This window comes from Gambusia affinis, linkage group LG12, assembly GCF_019740435.1.
Source record: "Gambusia affinis linkage group LG12, SWU_Gaff_1.0, whole genome shotgun sequence".
NCBI classification, from domain to species: Eukaryota; Metazoa; Chordata; class Actinopteri; order Cyprinodontiformes; family Poeciliidae; genus Gambusia; species Gambusia affinis.
The window spans coordinates 7,953,356-7,973,291 of NC_057879.1; the positions used below are offsets into that span (position 1 = coordinate 7,953,356).

The following is a 19,936-nucleotide window of genomic DNA, read 5'->3' on the forward strand; positions in this document are numbered from 1 at the left end:
ACACATCAAACTAGAATTTGTATCACATAGAGATAACCCAAGTAAGTAAGAAAACAGTTTTCCAGTTATGGTTTTATTCATTAAAAGTTATTTAAACCAACCTGGCCCTCTGTGAAGAAGTAATAGGCCCCTAAACCTAATAACACATCTTTTAGTCTTTGTAATCATAACCCAGGGTAATCACTGGGCGTCTACTAAGCAAGCCTTGCCATGAGAAGTGATGTTTGGTGAAATAAGGCTGTGTTGGCACCAGCTAAATGTTTTAGCTGTTTCTAAGTAAAGGTCCAATATAACAGTTTAACTGCTTTGACTCCCCATCAAATGTGATGTGATGTACACATTGTTTTTGGAAAGACATGGGCCCATACTCTAAAAGATTCTCAGTCCTTGAGACTTCACATCTTGGCCTAAATATTTCTGCCTAGAAATCCTAGTTTACTGACGCCAAGTCAGACCAGGGGCGCCTATAGGGGGGAAAAGTTATGACAATTCTAAGGGCCCCTGACCGACAGGGGGCCCTCCACAATTTTTTATTTTTTTATTTTTGTTCATAGAAAGTAAAAAAAATGGGGCCCTGTCAAATATAAAATTAATTGTGTTGTGTTTTCTAGAGTTGTTTTTAGCAGTAAAAGTTAAACGCTACCCCTCCCAGACCAAAAAGCTCACATTTACCCTGAACCCCCCTGGATCTGCATGAAATGGATCCTTCCTGCTTGGAGCTTGACGGTGACGGTGTTCAGCAGCAGACAGTGGAAAACAAGAACGACTCTGGCTGTTACTATGCTGCTAAGAAATATTATAAAGTTAGGTTTTCAAAAATATAGAAAATTAGAGAGAGAAAAAGGTAAGAGTGTCAATTTGTAACCCAGTTTTTCTCAAAGAGAGGCGGGTAGACTGTGTGAGATTATCAACCATTTAGCATAGTTAGCTTAGCTACAGACTATTTGCCTCCATTTCACTAGCATTTAATGATTTAAGGAAATAAATTACCAACATATTTATATATTAAACTTGTCCCTGTACCTTTTACCACTTAACAGATGAGTCGGTCAGCAGCAGCTCTAACCCTCGTCCCTCCTGACCTGTCCTCTCCTAAGAGAAATTAAAGCTGTAGTATGTAACATTGATCAAAATATTTTTTTTACTTATTTGTTAAAACTGTCATTATGTTGTGATAGTAAGGCATGAGAGATAATCTGTAAAAAATCTATTTCCTCTGCCTTCTCCCAGTGCTATCTAGAAACAACTAATGAGAGACAGGAGAGTTTTAGTGCTGTCAATCACAATCTGGTGTGGCTGCTCATCCCTACACTGCAGCTAACACAGCCAGCTGTTAATGCACATTCTAGTTAGCATAGACACAATGACGGTAGATAAACATTTTTATGATAAGTTGTTTTTCCACCGTTAGCACATTTTGCACATTACTGTTGGATGTAAAATTCATGAGCATTAAATATTGTGCTATCACTATTGGACCAAAGAAAGCAAGGCGGTTGCAAGCCTTTAAAATTGCGACGCTTTTGATGGACTAAAACAAATTTGGAACAGCAACTGTGCGGCGAGGGAGGAGAGGTCAATTACATTTTTTCTCTTGGGCCCCAAGATTCCTGGCGGCACCCCTGAGTCAGACACTCTGATTGTTAGAATATTTTTAAATTCATTTGAAAAGTATGAATTAGTTGTAAATGCGTTAATCAAAGGTCTTAAACTTAGTGGTGGCAGGACTATATAACTTCATATATTTGATGTAGTTAATTGCCTCGTCCGTTTATTTACACCCTAGCCGTAGAGCTGACGTGTCTGACGCGCCCCCATATAGACTTTGAATGCAAACGAGTCTCGCGAGACGATAGGCGTAGAGCAAAATGTCAAGCGCCTGAATTCTACGGTGCGTTCACACGTGCGTCAAAAATGGATCCGCCTCAATGCTCAGTGTGCATCCTGCGCCCCTCTATGGAGTGTGGATCCAGTCAAAGTGTCCATAAAGGTTTGAGTGCACAGATCCTCACTTTCAACCGGGCAGAAATGTAAGAATTGGGACAGTAGGGCCCGTGTGTCGTAACTTTGACATCCAAATTGGCGGGACTGGTCACGGTTCAGGCATTTGTGCTGCTAAAAAGTGCATGTACAACAACAAAAAGAGATTTTAAATGTGCAGTAAATGTATTTTTACTTTCTTAAGTCATTGCTGGAGATATTTGAATGTTCAAATGTGTTGTGTTATGACTTTTTGAACACAGTAAATTCTATTTAATCACACATGTTCAGAAGAGGGAAACAAAAAATGATTTCAATACTTTACTTTTGAAAACTGATTTTATTCAAAAAAGCGACACACAGCTTTTTCTGTGAACTTTGCCATATTTCCAAGATGACAAAAAATGCACATGTAAATGTAAATGTACTACTAATCAATTTAACAGATTTAACTAACTAGAGACATCATTTTTCTACTCATAAAACCGTATCTTTTATGCAGCTAAAGGTTAATTTGGTATAAAGTAGTAACAGAGATCAAGTTAAGGACAAACATGGTTTATATAAAAAATAGGGGGGAAAAAAGGCCTGATGAAAACCAAAAAAATTTTAAAACCAATGGAACTAAAATGTCTTTTTTAAAAGAAACTATGAATCTTGTGACTTTATAGAGCTAAAATGTTGCAAAAAATAAAAAGAGACATATAAAATACACCGCAGTAATTACTTGATGGAAATTCACCAACCATTGAATTTAGACTGGATTAAGAAAAGCCTGTGATAATGATGAAACTGTGCTAAACTGAATAAATTCACACCCGGCAACAACATGCAGCGCCTGATGTTGGCACAGCTGCGTCCATCTTAATGAAGAATACCGCTCTGGCAGTCTTAAATGTTTCGTGAATAACTTTTATCTTACTGCTAAGAAAATATTTAAAATACCAAAAATTATAAGAATTTTCCTAAAATGATATCACTATTGACTACTTTCAGGATTCTTTGAGAATGCTGGCCCAGATCCTTTTGGAACCGCTTAAAGCTTTGCTATCCAGGAAATATATTTTCAGGTATGAACACACACCTCACCTGGACTAGATCCAAACTTTGGCTGGGCCAACTGTGATTGGTTGGTTTTTAAGATCTCTTAGCATGATCTTGTTGTTGCGCAGCTTCTGTTTCAGTGATTTCGTGGTTACACAAGTCAGGCAGTGATCAGGTCTGGTTGTGACCCTAACCCTGAACAAAATCTGCTAATCACATTGAAATCTTGAATGAAATTGGGATGAATAATTTATTTATTTATTTTCCACATAAGATCGGTTCAGTTTTGGGCAAGGTGTACCAGATGTTCTCCTGGGCTCCACAAGGGGTCAGTCATGTCACGTTGGCTCAAATCAGGACTTTTGGGACGACCTAAAAATACGTGATACATTCACACACGGCTGACCATGAAACTCAAAAACAAAACTGACACCAAAACTACGGCAGCAGCTAACGAGGCCTCTTTTCCTTCACGTCCACAAAAAGATAAAAGAAATGACCAGCAGTTTTTGGTTTCATCTTTATTCTCCTCTTGTGTTTTCCTCCCACCTGAAATCATTTTAGTTCCTCTCCACTCCCACCATTTACTCCCCCCCTCTTCTTTCTCCTCCCTGCATTTATCCTCTTCCCAATTTATTCGCCTCGGTCCATCTCTCTGTTCTTGACGTTCATCCTGCAGCGCTCAGCAGTGCTTCTATGTAATTACAGCCCTCTGGTCGCTGAGCCTGACATTTTTCTGGCCTGATGCAACTGCAGCTCTGCGTCTGGACTGTGCGAAGACCTTCAGCACCAGTATCTCTTGGCAGAGGGAGACGAAAACTTTTTAGTTTCAGTCTTTGGGCAACCACAGCTTGGATTGAGAGCTCCAGAAAAAAAAAGAAGGGATAAGAATTATTGTGGTTTCCAGCCAGGCAGATTGGAGTTTTAGGCATTTTCAGTTTTCTAATCTCATATCTTTACTTAAGTTATTGAAAGTAGGTGAAAGATACAAGACAAACGTTTGACATTTTTGGCCTAATCTCATTTGATCCCTTGCAGCTCCTTTGTTTCTAAAGGGGTAAGATGTTCTCAATAGCTTCTGTAGTGCAGGGGGAGGTCGAAGGGTCACAACCTTCTTCACCTTTAAAACCAAGATTTTTCATTTATGCTCTTGGATGCAAAGTAGAAACTTTATATATACAGAAGCTTGTAATTTCATATTTTTAGTAACACCCTCCCTAAACTCTAATGTAACATATATAATAATGTAACACCGCACATCAGTGAAAGATGAGTATTGTGAAACTTTTGCACAACAATGTTAAGAAAAAGATTTAAAAAAAAAATCTAAATGCCATTTCTCAATTTTAATTATTTTCCCTACATATTAAGCCATTGTCATCTAGTTTGATGTGTAGGATCTGGTTTTAACGTATCATATAGGCAACAGCTTATTCAGCCATTTTTCTTTGTTCATTTTTTCTTTCTTAAAGGGGTAGCGTTACATAAAATCAACTTCTTTTATTTTAATTTTTTTAGCTTTAAATCATGTTATAATGTGATTCCCTCATGAAAAATATACATGTTTGAAAAATCCTCTGGTCTCCTGTAGTAACCCTAATGCTGTGCTAAATCGAATATGTTGCTGAAAGGCTAGTAGAGGAGCCATGTTGTGGTGACTTCCTGAAGGCGGAGTTTCAGAAAAACAAGTTTTTTTTAGAGACAAAGGCCCCATTTCAAGACATTAAGTTACAAAGTAAAATTTATTTCAAGTCCTGTTTGATATATATAGCATTTGTGTAACAACTGGAAGTAAAATAGTTACTTGATTGTGCTAAAAAAAAAAATGGCACCATGTGCCTAGAAAAGAAACATAGTACTACTTCTTTAAAAATCATTTTACAAAATGGATGCTGTGGGATTAGTTGTTGTTTTAAAATGGCAAATAGAGGCAGATGCTTTGTGTCGGGCAATCGCATAAAGTTTTGATAAAAATAAATCAAATTTCAAGCTTTATGATCACAGTAAATGTTTTTAATATGCGCTTTTGATCTTGCAAACATTTGTGTCGATGAGGCATTGTTGTTGGGGGGGGGATGAAACACAGTAGAAAGACATCTCAACTTCTTACATCAAAGAATGGATAAACTCCCTTCACCTTAAGATAAGTCGGTAGATTTCGTTTTGCTGAAGAAATGACTATTTCGTGGCTATGTCAGCGATTAAAACGGCTTGTTTTAGCTAAAGATCGACTCTCGCTCCAACTTAATTTGAGGCGTGGTGGTTCTGATCCTTCCCAGCTCGCTTGAAATGTCACACTTCCCAAGAAGCCTCGCGGATCTAGAGGCAGATTGCTCGAATCAAGAGTTTCTGTAGGTTTGTGTTTCAGCAGCTGGAGGACCTCACCGCACCGGACCGGACCGGACCACCACCTGCGCTCCGGGCAGGGCTGGGCTCGGCTGGGCCGTGTGGCAGCCAGTCAGCTGAGCGAGGCCGCTCTTGTCTTGGTGAGTGGGCAGTAAAAACAATATGTTTTCGCTCTGTAAGCAGACCCTCCCCTCCGACTCCTTTCCTGCCCTCCTCTTCGGTGTAACCGCACTGGTTTCTGTGTTAAGAGCTCAGCAGAGAAGCACACCATGCTCCGGTTTCACAGGCAACCTCAGATGTGGCCCTTCTGATCTCCGCGTGTGTCACAGGCTTTTCTTTAACTGCGTTCTCAATGAAGGATTTTTTTTCATACATACTCTTTCTTTGTCTTATTTCTTCTCACAGTTGCACTCATTCACTTTAATATCTCCTTGGATTCTTTATTTTTTCTTTATTATTATTTCAGCCTGCGTCACGTAAACGCGAGTCAGCAAGAAGTTGACGCGGAGATGAAAGGCAGCAATATATCAACAGCAAGTCTTAAAAGTTCAAAATTTATTTAATATACATAATTCTCCCCCCCCCCCCTTTTTCCTTTCCCTGTTTTAATCCCTCCCTGCCCTCATTTTCTCCTCGTTTTTTGGGATGACATATGTGCACTTATGGAAACCAGATGTTGCCCTTTGCCTCGGATGCAGAGGCGACAGAGAGAGGAAGCCCAGAGCGATGCTGTGTGGTAGTTCATTAGCAAGCAGTGGGACACGTGGGGAGAACGTGGAAATGAGGAGTTTTAGTGTCCCGTTGGCACTCTGTTGTGGTCTTCGTGAGCAAAGCAGTGATTCTGTTCATATCTAGATGTCAGAGCGATGAACGCATACCATTGGACCAAGGGGAAGGCGAGCGTAATTTAAAAAGTCTGAATCAGGACTTTTTAAATTGTGATATGTGGCGTTTGTTGTTGTGGCGTCAACAACGTTACATCACAGCTGCACATGTACACATTCAGTGCCGCTTAAAGTTTTCCACATTTTTGTCACGTTACAGCCCGATACTTTTACATAGTTTGAATATTATAAGCTATGCCACCACAAAGAAGTTCAAGGTTGTAAAATTGGTTAAAGGCTAAGCTAATGAGTTGTAGTAGTACATTTTTGCTACTTATGGCCTCCATAGCACCGGGGGCTCCCAAGAGCACCAAGCTAGCAAGATGATATATGTATATTTTCCTAAAACGAGGGAAAAATCGCTTAAAAAATAATTTTTTAACAATTCTAAAATCGTTGCTAGCAAAAGAACCTTGCTAGATATTATATAATATCTATATTATCTCAAGGTGCTTTTGCTAGAAACAATTAACGATTAGAAATGATTCAGTATTAGATTTTCTTTTAAGGTTGGGGGTTAATATGGAAAAATATTAAATGAATGTCATTTTGACGGATTACAATTTACACTCCTAACTATACTGGGTGCAGAGACTTTCAACTTTACACAGAGTACATCAGAGAGGCAACTAGATGAATTAATAATAAAAAAAAAAGCAAAGTCCCTTCTGACAGCATGTGGAACAGGACTGTTTGGACCATGTCTGGTTGAGAAAACTTTGGCTGAAGTGGCCCTTTCAACAAACCTACAGTAGGAACAGAACAGAGAAAACTAAACAGGAATACTATGTTGTGTTCATCTGTTTGTAGTCTAAATGGACTAATAGTAGCTTACCTTGTGGAGGAAAGAAATTAAGGTGCAGAAGTTAATTAGACTGTAACGGGAGCAGTTACAATTAAACGTCCCAACCCTGATCTGCTCCTATCAATCACACATCCCAGATGATTTGCGCCTGACTCACCCTGCAGTTACAACAAGCGACAAAATGGAGCTGGGAGACAAAAGCTAAAAATGAGAGTAGCAACGCTGCTTACTTCAATGGCAGACTAAAAACGAAAGCAGGAAAATCCTATTTACGGGTTTACTTCAGGCCTCTAATTAAAGTTGGTTTGGATCACAACGTCTTTGGCCTCGGACTGGGTCGGGTTGGACTTTTTAGGTCTGATCTAAACTTTAGTGCAGATTTCTCCTCCAGGCGTGGACCAGGAGGACATTGTGAGGGTGTGCGTTCATAATTTGAGTCATTTAATGTAATTTATATATGTGGTTGTTGGGGCCACAGTCTTTGTCACTGCAGAAAAAATGTTAGATGTGTTGATCCAATTAAGCCTGTCACAGTGACATGTTTTGCTGGACGATAAATTGTCCCAGAAATCATTGCGATAAACAGTAATATTGTTGTTTGGAGACCATTTGCAGGGTATATAATAATAATGGCATCACAATTCAAAGATCAATAAACTTTAAATTCTAATGAACATTTAACACTGGAAGTGGAAGACATTTTAAATGTCCAGAATGAATAAACAAAACAACAGAAAGAACAAATAAAATTAATTAAGACCGTAAACAAAACTCTCCCTTAAAAAAATAAAAAATAAAAATCCAGTTGAGACCAACGCACCAAACTGAAGACTTTTGTCATCCAGTTTTGGATGGAAACAGAGAGAAAAACAATAAATCATGCCAAAGGAAATAACTGAGTTTTTGTTTAATCTATCATGTGATTAACTGATTCATTTCTTAATTTGACCTACATCTGCTTTTTGTAGGTTACTTAATCTGGATTCTCTGTTCAGCTGGTTGAATATTGATTAAATCGCCTAAAAATTAAATCTATCTGAATGGTGAATATCATTTAAAAATTGACGAGTAAAAATAGAGTATGACAGAATTTTTTTTTTTTATAGAGAGATGGTTTTTATGGTTGGCACACAAATAAGAGATTATTCACCCAGCTAGAGTTTTGACAAGCCCTCACTTTGTCACGGCCCGGCTCTTTGGTCGTGACAAACAAAATAACCCCAACAGACACAAATTTAAGTAGAAAAAAAAGTCTATATAGTTTATTAACTTGTTCATGAGGGGAAAAAGTGTCCATGTTGCCAGCAGGAACCACGGTGACGACCTCCTTCAGGAGGGAAACGAGGGTCAAACACGCAACCTCAGTGGCAGTGGTCACTCTGCTTTTAAGGTTCTGGAATCACCGGTCAGGTGTTCACAGTCAGGCTGATAGATGCAGCCAATCAGGATCCGTAAACAGAGAAAAACATAGTCGGGTTCTACCGAGACAAAGAGGTCGTTCCCCACCCTCCCCCACCCATGGAAACTGGCTTTCGTCCCAAATCGTTTAACCCTAAATTACACCACTTGAATTTTGTTTTTTTCTTTGTTCAGTTTCCAATAAATTATGGAACATGAATCTTTATACTTTTACCATTCCTAAAAAACACAAGTCTACATATTAACCTGATGTGAAGCCACTCACTCCCACCCTATCCCTAAACCTCCCCCCTTCAGGAACCCGGTACCAGTGGGAAGTAATTTAAGAAGGACAGGAAAAGAGACAAGGGACAGATTAGTACAGACATCCGGAGCTCGAGATGAAGTGTCTTGCCACAACATTACCTGAACCCTTTATCGAATAACAAGCTGGTAAGACTGTAGGATCAGTCTCTGGTTTTGTCTTCAAAGACATTCAGCTAACCAATGTTTTCCCTTATAATAAAACTTGCAGACTTTCCCTGAATTTTGCTCTCCTTTACCTCCGATCTACCTAACGGGACAGAAGACATGAGTGTGAAGACATGTTTGAAATCTCCAAAACTAAGCTTTTGCGTTACAACCTAACAAGCCTTCAGCAGGAATTTAAACTTTCTGATCTTTGACATAAGCAGCAATATTCTCAGGTAAGGAGTTTTTAAATTGCTCCCAAAATGTCCACCCAAGTCACACAGTTTCTCAAAACGATCCACTTTCAATGCTGAACATGAGTGAGTAAAGTGCACCATCAAACCTCAGACAAACTGGGTCTTCTTCCATGTACGAAAATGTTGGCAATAAGCCTCGGGAAACAACCTGTATGCTTTCAACGCCGCTGATGTAACTGCTTCATAACCCTGACACTCTGAAGATGACATTGTGCTCGTCCGGTCAACACACTCTGCAACATCAACGGACAAGCGGACTCCGGCTGAATGCAGATGTCTGCAACCCGCTCAATGAAAGAAACAAAGTCTCAGGGTCGCTGTCATTAAGTTTGGGCAGGATTAGCAGGTTACCCAAAATGTTAAAATATTCTGAAGCTGATCTTGCAGTAGACTTTGTTTTGCCACTCTCCAAGTACAACATTAATAACTCCTGCTGCTTTTCCAATGTCAAACTGGTTGTCCATTATCTAACATGGTCAATGAAAATGCAGTTCCACCTGTTTTAACATACAGAAAAACCCAAAAATGTACCAGGTGCCTCTAACAAGCTCAAAATTACCCCCTGCTATGTTAAACCTGCCTAACCGAAAACATAAGGAAACACTGAGCTCTAGTTTTTGTGCACCAAATACCGTTACCACGGAGAACATAACAATAAAATGACAGCGCCTCTGAACTACGCCGTCTCTCAAGCAACTGCTTTAACCCTCATTTTCCAGCAACACTAGATTAAAAAAAGCAATGCATGCACAAGGGATGCACTGCTGTGCCTACCAGTGGATTATTTGCAGCAATATTTAGCAGCACCAGATAACACATGCCTGACTAAAGCGTCACCCCAATAAAACACCCAACAAGAGGTTTGACGAGTCCCCACTTTGTCACGACCCGGTTATGACAAACAGCGATAAAATAACCCCAACAAACATGTCTATATAATTTATCAGCTAGTTTATGAGAGAGAAAATAAAAAGTGACCATTTTGGGAGGAACCGGGGTGGCGACCTCCTTCTAACTCTGGTTGGAAACGAGAAGGAGCAAACACGCAACCGCAGTGGCAGTCGTCTCTCCGCTTTTAAGACTCCGGGATCTCTGGCCAGGTGCTCCAAGTCAGGCTGATAGCCGCAGCCAATCAGGATCTGTAAACAGAGACCAGCACAGACAGGCTCCACCAACACAAACAGGTTGTCACGCTCTGCAACTTAAGATCTAAATAATATCTATATATTTTAAAATAAATAGCCAGACTGGCATGATGCAAGCTAATCACAAATGATGCTAGTGATAGTTGAGCAGCTAAGGAATGATAAAACAGCTGGTGTTGATATGTTGGACCACAAATGATAACATGCTTAGGGCTCCAAAAGAAGTCTTGGACCGGCCCTGTATGCCTCTACCAGGTTTGGATGTCGAAAGGCAGAAACTTTCTGCCCATTGCTTCCGTCAGAGTTGATGGAGGGTGCCTGAAAACATGAACTTGCCAAAGGTTCTCAGCTGAATTTAGGTGTGGCCTTTGACTGGGCCATTTTAAAGCGCAAATATGCTGTGACCTATTCCATTGTATTGTAGTTCTGCTTGTTTCTTTATGGTTGTCCTGTAGGAATGTGAATTCCTGCCCCAGTCTCAATGTTTTTGCACCTTCTTGCAGGTTTTCTTCTAGAATTTCAAACTTATAGCAAAAAATAAAAAATAAAAATCCCTGTTTATAATGTGACAAAATTTGAAAGTGTTCAAGTGTTGTGAAGCCTTTTTTTCCAAGCGCTGCTGATCTGAGATGTAAAGAAATGGTAAAATATAAATTTCTCCACTTATTTGCATCTTCTCAGTTTTTCTTTCCAACACAATAATTTCTCTGCAAGTTATATAACGGGTTTGCTCCCATTGACACTTTACTACCAATGCAAAGTGCAGACCCTGTGATAAGCAACAAAAGCAGCCATGCAGACTTAAATCAATGCCTTCTGGCACATTTTAGCAACGAGACGTCTGGGTTATAAACAACTATCTCGAAAGAGAACGAGATACTTCTCGTTCTCTTTCGCTGAGAACGCTGAGATCTGTGGAAGACAGAAATATGTTTGAGTTATGTGGAAGTTTTTCCACTCAGTTCCATGTGTGTTGCTCGATGGAAAACCAGCATGCAGTCACAACGGAAAAATGTATTAGCTATTAATCCCCCCGTTCTTTCTCTGGTAATACACACCACGAATAACAAAAAAAAAAAAGAAATTCAAGAGTAATTGTTGAGTGAAATCTGGAGCATCTTATTTCTGTCCGCATAGGTTCTAATATAGAAGGTGAGCAAAGAGGCGCTTAAACCAGATATTCTTGCTGCGTTACCCCCAGAGGCACATGAGTCTGATTACCGAGGGAGGTTCGGGTTTCATTTACTGACCAGCTGCTGATTTCCAGCCCTGCTGCCGTGCAGGAAATCTCACTTACTCCTCTCACATTGGCTCACAACTAGAGAAGTACTTTTGTTAAAATGATTTATTATATTTTCTCTTGTGGCGGCTTAAATATCTAGAACAATTATCATTGTGCTATTTGTTGCTACTCAAGACTTCTCCATTGTCTCGCAAAGGTATTCATGTCCGTTAAAGGGGCAGGATTGCGTGATTTCAAACCACATACTTCCATTTTAAAGCATGATAAAATGACTCTGCTACCTTTCGGTTGTTATAAAAATGCTGTATATATCAAATATGACTTAAAAGAAATTTGACTTCTTAATTTAACGCCTTGAAATTGGACCTCTGTCTCTTTAAGAAACTCTTGCTCTTTCTGAAACTCCGCCTTCTCAAAGTCATTACAACTTTACGCGGTCTTAAACCTACAGCCACGCATACAATACAGTGATTCAGATACAGTTATCTTCATGTGTTAGTCTGCTGCAAAATAAAAGAATATTTAAGGCCTAATCATTAAGTTGGGCGAATATTTTGAGTGCAGTTTTCCCCTAAATAAATGACAAAACCTCCTTTTCTTAAATTTGTCCTTCTTGACTTGTTTCCTACACGTACATTTTAAATGAGTGTCAGTAAAACACATTGCAGCAGATATCAGAATTTAAAATGCAACCACAAGAGAGAGTAGTGGTGAAATATTTCATCTTTAAATTGAAGAATGTTGCAATTCAATGCACAACTGCCTCCCTGTGGCAACGTTTTAACTCTTTCCTTGTTTCTTTCAGATGCATCTCTTGTCCGGGGAATAACATGCAGGATGACTAAAGCGAGTGGCAAGTTGGCAAGAAAAGGTACCAATCATTATCTCGCAGAGAAATGTTGATCCTGTCACTCTCCTTATCCTTTCCCAGAAGTTAAAAAATATTTTGTCTCCTCAAAAAGACGACTTAATTAGAGCAGAGTGCTTTGGGACATCTTGTTTCTTTGGTGCAGGAACAAGAGAGGACAACACACGCTCCCTCTTCCGATTTGTTATACGAGTGGCAGAGCTTTAATTGACGTAAATGAGAGCCAGATGCTAACTTTATACCCACGCATCAGGTACTCCCATTTCCATGATCTCACATCTTTTGTCGCTAAGCAGAAAAGTTTTATAGCAACTGCTCTCTCTGGGTCATTCACTGGGGGATTTACGTTAGCATCGTGGTGGCTTTTACGAGAAAGCAGGACTTTCCCTGTCGGAGAGTTTGTGTTGACCAGGCTGCAGGCTGTTTACGGCTTTACAAAGGAAGCCTGCAGTTCTGGGGAATACAGACACATGAAAAGGAATTTGGGATTTTAGTTGGGCTAGACTGAATGTGTGACAGGATTTGGGTTAGCGCAGGGGTGTCCATTTGTGTACATGTCGGACTTTTTTTGACTGTTTGTCTGAACTGAAACTACACAGAGTATGTAGGCTTTAATAGCAATGTTTTCTTTTTGCTGCCTTTTTAATTTTAGTAGTAAACAGAATCACAAATATGCAGCAACGTTAACGTGAACTGTTTCTTTTAATAAGACAAGCCTAGACCTGTTTATTATGTTCTGCTTCTACATGTATTTACAGATCATTTTCCCTCAAAAATGACTATTTGTTTAACTGAACTGTTCCTTGTGTTTTATTGTTGAGTAGGTAAAAAAAAAAAAAGAATGCACACAATATTTTTGTTTTTTCATCTAAAAGAAATGTATGTGCCCCTCGAACAGCTGATATTTTTGGCCCATGTGGCAAAATATTTGGACACCACTAGAGAGTATGGTGTGAAGATGCCTTGTATGGAGAGATATAAAAATTCAATATTTTAAACATAGAAAAAGGAAAGACCAAAATATTTTTGTAATGAGGAGCAGAAAATCTGGCTGCTTGCATGTTACTTTGGAATACAAATTCATATCGCAACTCTGCAGCTCTTAATTTTGACTGTTTATCAGGCTACAATCACAAATCTCAATGTTTTAGGGGCAAAATCATGAAACGTCATGGATGAAATTACTACTTTATAAACCTCAAAACCAGTTAAATTACATAGAGGCATCCGCCAGTGCTGTCCTCTGCTGTTTGATCTGGCCTTAGAGCCCCTCACATTTCACTGTGCACCAGTAAAGAGATACCAGGCATATAGAGGAACGACATGGAACATAAGGTGACGCTTTTCGCAGACGATCTTTTGCTTTTTATCTCCAAGCTATCAGCTTTGTTCCTTTCCACCTCATCCTGTTGAGCCAATTTGCTCAGCTTCTTGGGTATGAGCTGAACCTTGCTAAAGGTGAGCCTTTTCCTTAAAGTACAAAAGCAAATATGTCAGATTTCGCCAATCTGCCGTTCAGAATTGGCAGAAAATTTTTTTATTATCTGGGTATAACGGTGACAGAAACACAAAGAAAATTTGAAACCAAATGAAAGGATCATTCACAAAATGGTTACCACTTTCCATATGCTCTTTAATGAGCTGGACTTGATTTTTTCTTGTCCTACATTTGCCCTAGCTAATTGCCCAAGACTTAATAATATAGATTTTCAAAAACCTAAAAGGGAGCGGGGAAGGTTTACCCTTGCTAATTTATAATTTTATGATTGGACTACCAACCTTAGATGCTTAGTGTTTTGGTATTTTCACCATAATTTGAGCCTCGACTGGGTGACTATGGAATTACACAGCGACAACAATTCGATTCAAAAATACTTTATTGATCCCAAAATGGAAATTAAGTAATACATCCATACCGGCTGTCCGCTGCTCCCTTTCTTCATCTAACTCCATTTTAAATCCGGTCGTGAAACATCCACTGAAAACATGGGGGCAAGTTTAAAAATACTTTAAACTCCATAATATTTTCCCTTGTAAGACCAATTGCACTCAGTCATTTCTTTAAACCATCTGTTCGGGATGCGGTGTTCCTTGAGTGGCACAGGAGGGATCTTACTCATTTAAGGACCTTTTCATAGGGAAGAAATTAGCATCATCTGAACAACTTGACAATAAATATGGTCTACCACAATCCCACTTTTTCAAATATTAACACACTCAGACCCATCTTTCAGGCTCGGTTTCTCTGCCAGAGTCCACATCATTGGAAACCATCCTACTATTGAACCCGACCCGTAAAGGGCTCATGTCGTGGCTTTACAATAAAACGCTAAACACGACATAGACCTTCTCACCCAAACTCAAAACATTATGGTAAGAGGACTTCCCAGCTGGAGACATCTATATTTGAACTTGTTTATTGAAAATGTGAGCGTCCGCCATCGTCTCGTCTCGTTTAAAGTGGTACGTTGACCCCGCTTGTCCAAATGGAAACTGTCTTGTTCAGTTCTGGTACCAATGTTTTTCATATGCTGTCCAGGTTCCTCAGAGTGGCAATAACACCTGGCCCTCTCTTGGCTCTTCTTGGCATCAGCGGCGAGGAGTTGGCAGCCTCTAAAAGACAGACGTTGTTGTTTTGTTCTCTGTTAGCGAGTTCTGATCAGATGGAGGGGTGTTGCTCTTCCAACTTACAAGCATTGTTCATGTGACCTTATGACGAGCTCGAGGCTGGAAAGAATAAGACGTTTTCTTCAGCACCCAACTGGGAAAATAAAAAACAAAACAGGGCACCGTTCTTGATGCATTTCAAAATATACCATAATATTTCAGGTGAATTTGTTTTTATTAAAATGTGCTCCGTTCTTGCCAGGGGTAGGGATGCAGTGGACCTGGGTAGGAGTGAATGAGGTTATTTTGTAGGGATTATTGTGTCGTAGTTTTTTTTGTTGTTTTTTTTTTGAGTATGTAGTTTAAGTAGGCTATATGTCTGACTCCTCTTTTCTGTGAGTATAAATGGAAAAAAGATTTTAATAAAAAGATATTGATTTTTAAAAAAAAGTCATTCAGCTAGACATTTGCTTGCTATTAATTACTTTGTCACTTCTTAAAGAGTTTGAATGAAAACATTTCTGGTACTCAACCTGAATTTAAAGTCCTTTTTATAGTAGCTTATTTTCTAATTAGAACTGCCAATCGATTAAAAATTTTAATCAGATTAATCAAACTTGGAACGCTGCGATTAATCACAATTAATCCCTGTGCCCAACTTTGTAATCTTAAATTATAAATATGCATACAGTGGTGGTTCTTTTTTCTTTTAATGGTCCCTCTTTCTGTCACACTCCAACCAATTAAAATGTAAACAGTTATCAGATTTTTGTTTTTATTTTTGTACCAGACTACAGGTGATGTAGTTTCCTGGTACTTAACACCAGCTAAGGAAAACTTACTCCACTAAACATGCGTACAAGTACATAGTATAGCAAACTTGTTCAGGGGCACTTAATATTGTCAGTTTCTCTGATTTTACTTTTTATCGGTGTATGTTTCAGTAAAATGAACATTTCTCCTTTATTTTATGAACCACTGAAATCATGTCTCTGAAATTCCAAGCAAAAATGTTTTATTTATCTGCAGAAACTGAGAAATAACGCAAAAAAAAAAAATGCAGTGCTTCCAGACCTCAAATAGTGCAAAGAAAACAAGTTCATATTCATTTATAGAAACAACAAAACTGATGTTTTAACTCAGGAAGAGTTCAGAAATCAACATTTGGTGGAATAACAGGTTTTCAATGGGGTTCAGTGCAGTGGGCTCTTGATTTTTTCCAGAACTGTATTTCATTTTCCACTACTTGGATGCTCCACTCCTTTCTGATGCCACCCTGGGCAACTACCCATATTGCCCATATCAAAAACCTGATTTCCTGTGTGTCACATGCTGCTGTCACTTACCTGAGTGGAAGAGAAGCCATAAGGTAAAAGAAAATAAATAAAATAGTTTGATTAATCTGCGTTATGTAATATTAACGCATTAAAGCCTCCAGATTAGTCCCATATGTTAGCATGAACAACCTTATTTCTAATAACATGATATTTGAAATTTTTACTGCAATAAGGACATTGAGATTTTCTTAAGAGGTCCAGTCCAACATTTCTGTCTGCAGAGTTGCATCTGGTTGAAATGGGAGCGGAGATGGCTAAAAGAGGCCCGGACATGGTGGTGAGGTTCTTTTGTTGGGCTTTGTGTAAAGAAAAAAAAAAAAAAAACACTGAAAGAAAAAAAGCAATGAGTCATTTCCCGGACAGTGAAGAAAAGTTCTCCAGTTACACACAAAGAAGTGAAGAGAGAAGACTGTGGGGAAGAATTATGCTGAAGCAATTCTTTTCTCCACTCTGCAGAGTCAGCTGGGAAAGGATAGAAAACATCAGATGTTGACCCTCAGTGAAACGTCTGACTTGTTTGCAAACCACAGAGGACTGGGACGAAGACGGTAAAAGAACGGGCTCTAAACCCTGCCTGGAAGAAAGAACATTTTAAAAACCCACTAAGATTCCTTATTGTTTTCTGTTTTCACAGTCTAATGGGTCCCATCCCCCATCGCCTCATCGCTCCGTCCTGCTGAGTGTCTGGCTCACATGATGCAGTCGGAATTCCAGATGTTGCTCGTGGAATTCTGCTCCATCTCTGGCCTCCAAATGCGGCTCCCCTCTCTCTCCTCCTTCCTCTCCCCCCTAAAATGCCTCGTGACTCTCTTCTCCAAAACACTGCAGAGAAGTGAACCAAAAAAAAAATAGAAAATGGGCGCCTTAAATCTTTCTTGCGCAATTGGAAAATTACCTCATCATCGTAGCAGCGTGATACCCCCCTTTCTGTAATAATTGCACATCATAGAGGCGTTTTAATGCCCTCCCCAGCCCACCGACCCAACTCTTTTGTCTGCAGCTGTAATGTTTGTATGGAAGTTGTTTGGAGAGTGGGTCATTAAGAAGAGGGGTGCCGCCTAAGTTTACTGTTGGACCCTTTATTGGATCATGATGTAAGGTTGTGTAAAAACACTGTGCATGATCCACAAAATACTTTGGCTTGCAAAATTACTCAAACCACTTTATTCTTTTTAACATTATACCCACAACGTCAAGTATTATGGATATAGAAAGAGAGAAAGTAGTGTGTTACTCCTCCTTTATCCTCTTTTGACAAAATGATGCCAGGTTCTGGGCAGCTGTTCCTTAGTACAGCTCTGACATCAGGTCAACACCTGCTGGTTCTGGTTGGTTCTTCCCAGATCGGAAATTTTTGACAAAATGATGCCTTTGTCAAAAATCCCCTGGGTCTGGAGAACCGACCCAGGGGAGCGGGGACCATGCTCACCCTGCTTCCCGTACCCAGAACCTGGGTAAACTCAGTCAAAAATCTCCTGAGTCTGGAGAACCTAGAGGGCAACTAGTGACCCTCTTTCAACAACTTATCTCCTCTTACCCTCGTTAGGGCCCAGACCCGCCCTAACCTGGCCATCCGGAAAGATTATTTAGCCAGTTTAGAAAAATTGTAGATCCTTGACCCAACGTCACAGGCAGGATCACCTGAAAACCCGATCTTTCATGACCTTTATGTCCCTGTTTCAGAATTTTTTTAACCTACAGTGACCCCGTGACAGACCGCCACAGTTGCTTTCGCACAAAGTTGCCTATTAGTGGAATTCACTAATGCGTTACAGTACCTAAAATCGCCACCAGATGGTGTCGGGATATTTGGGTATACATTGAATGGCACATTTGGGAAGTGGTCTTTGGGGATGAAACAGGACATTTTGGGTGAAAGGAGACTTTTGCCATGCATTGAGTGGAAATAGGGGATGAAACGGGATATTTGGAAAATGACTAAGTGTCAGTCAGTCATCCTGAGTTTTGCAGACAAATGGGAAGAACCACCCAGAAGTACTGGGTGTAGAGACTGGGCTTATAACCTTTACCCATCCTCACCACAACACAATTTTTGGGATTAAAAAGGGGCTGAAAACGGGTTGATTAATAAAGTGTTTTATTAACGCTTTATTAATCAATGGTTTAATGGTTTTATAAATGGTTTTATTAATAAAACCATTTTTTAAACAGGTTTTATGTCAGTACCACACAGCTATCGTAACTTAAAGTTACTCCTTACCTTCTTTCAACACCTTCTCCCTTCTTCCCTTCATAAGAATATTTGAAACAAAGTTTCATGTATATGAAACTTTGTTATAGACTAAATAGAGGAGAATGTTGCTTACTCTGTTGAGCAAAGAAAGATATTAAGGTGCAAAAGAACGCTGCACAATGTGCACACAGCTCCTTCTTGCTCCGCTCTTATCAGTCACACATCCTGGAAGATTTACACTTGACTCACTCTGCTGTTACAACAAGCGACAAGATGGAGGTGGAAGATGTTGAACAAAAGCTAAAATCGGGAGAATTTACGCTGCTAACTAGAATTAGCATCATGTTACTGTCGTATTGTCTCTAAATGTTCCTTATGTGTGCAGAGGGGTTTTTTTTTGCAGCCTGTCACTGCATCCACTGGACATAGTGTGGGATATGGTTATTTTTATTTGTACAATAACTAAATAAAGCATTCTGATTCTGATGAAGATCAAGAAACAAACCAGACATTCAGGTCAGGGAGAAATTATATGTTTACTATTATATGAAGTAACAATAAAATATGTGAAAGCTTGTGGTTGTAAGAGTAAAAAGGGGAATAAACACTGATGTAAGGCACTGCAACACATTCTTATCTTGGCAAAACACAAACATGCATCTGTATTGCTGTCTTTTTTACTTTCTACATTTAATCACTGATTTGTTAAAAATAGACAAATTTTTTGACTGATTTTTAAACTCTGGATTCAAACGTTGAGTCACACAGAAAACAAAGTCCTCCATCTTTTCAGCGTCCTCGTAATCCTTGCAGTCCCGTTGCACGGCCCCCATAAGCATAGAAAGGCAAGGACACACACACACACACAGACTTTCTCTCTCTTTTTGTATTTTTAATTGTAGAGTTTAGATATGTTTTTCTGCTGTGCAGCAACAAGGTTTATACAATCGTCCTCATCCCTGTTTCTACTTAAGATTTGGATCCGCTCGCCATTTTCCAACCCAGTTAAAGTTCCTGCCAGTTCCTGAGCCCCAGTATTGCAGTGGTGCGGTCGGGGAACAAGAAACCTGGAGGTCCAGGGAGAGTGGGGAAGACCAGATGGAAAAGAGACACGAGCGGCACAAGTGATTCAGCTGGAGCGCCCAGGTGAGAGCTGGATTATGAGTAAGTGTTTAAAAAAGGTAGAATTTACTGAGTGAAAATTAAAGCACAGAAAAACTTTTAAAATTACTTTATTCATGTAAGAGAAAAAGGGAAAAGAGGAAGTACACACAGTCTTGTTAAAACCAAATAGTTGTCATTATAATCATAATCACTACTATTATTGTCACCGTTGAACTACTTTTAACCCCTGACT

The 19,936-nt window shown here is 39.4% G+C and overlaps 1 long non-coding RNA gene across 2 annotated transcripts; it reads left to right on the plus strand.

The window, feature by feature from the left end:
- Positions 1 to 5,388: 5,388 nt before the first annotated feature.
- Positions 5,389 to 19,880, plus strand: LOC122840728. Of its 2 annotated transcripts, none has more exons than XR_006372281.1 (4): positions 5,389 to 5,510; positions 12,379 to 12,444; positions 16,842 to 16,933; positions 17,020 to 19,880. It is a non-coding gene; the product is annotated as an uncharacterized LOC122840728 (long non-coding RNA). The 2 variants fall into 2 exon arrangements; XR_006372280.1 differs by lacking the exon at positions 5,389 to 5,510 and adding an exon at positions 11,613 to 11,656.
- Positions 19,881 to 19,936: the final 56 nt, after the last annotated feature.